Here is a 350-nt window from a genome sequence, read left to right as displayed (position 1 = left end):
AGTCCGAACTCTTAAAACTGTCATTGAAACCTTTGATAAATACTGCCAACCGACAAATGAGACTGTAGAGCGTTTCAAATCTAACGTGAGAGCACAAGGTGAAATAACTCTTGTGAAATTCATCACTGATGTTAAAATGTGTCGAAAAGGTGCAGTTTTGGTGAACTGACAGGCTCGTTAGTACGAGACAAGATTGTCTGTTTACCTGTTTACCTCTTCTTACACAGTGGTTAGCTAAATTGCTAATATAGGCGCATCTTGGTTTGGTAACAAACTGTTAACCGGTTGTGTAGCATAAAAACTATGATAAAACTTGGACGGTATATTTTTCCAACAGATGTTTAATCTAG

This window comes from Mizuhopecten yessoensis, unplaced genomic scaffold (genome assembly GCF_002113885.1).
Source record: "Mizuhopecten yessoensis strain PY_sf001 unplaced genomic scaffold, ASM211388v2 scaffold6699, whole genome shotgun sequence".
Taxonomy (NCBI): Eukaryota; Metazoa; Mollusca; class Bivalvia; order Pectinida; family Pectinidae; genus Mizuhopecten; species Mizuhopecten yessoensis.
This window is presented reverse-complemented; position numbering follows the sequence as displayed.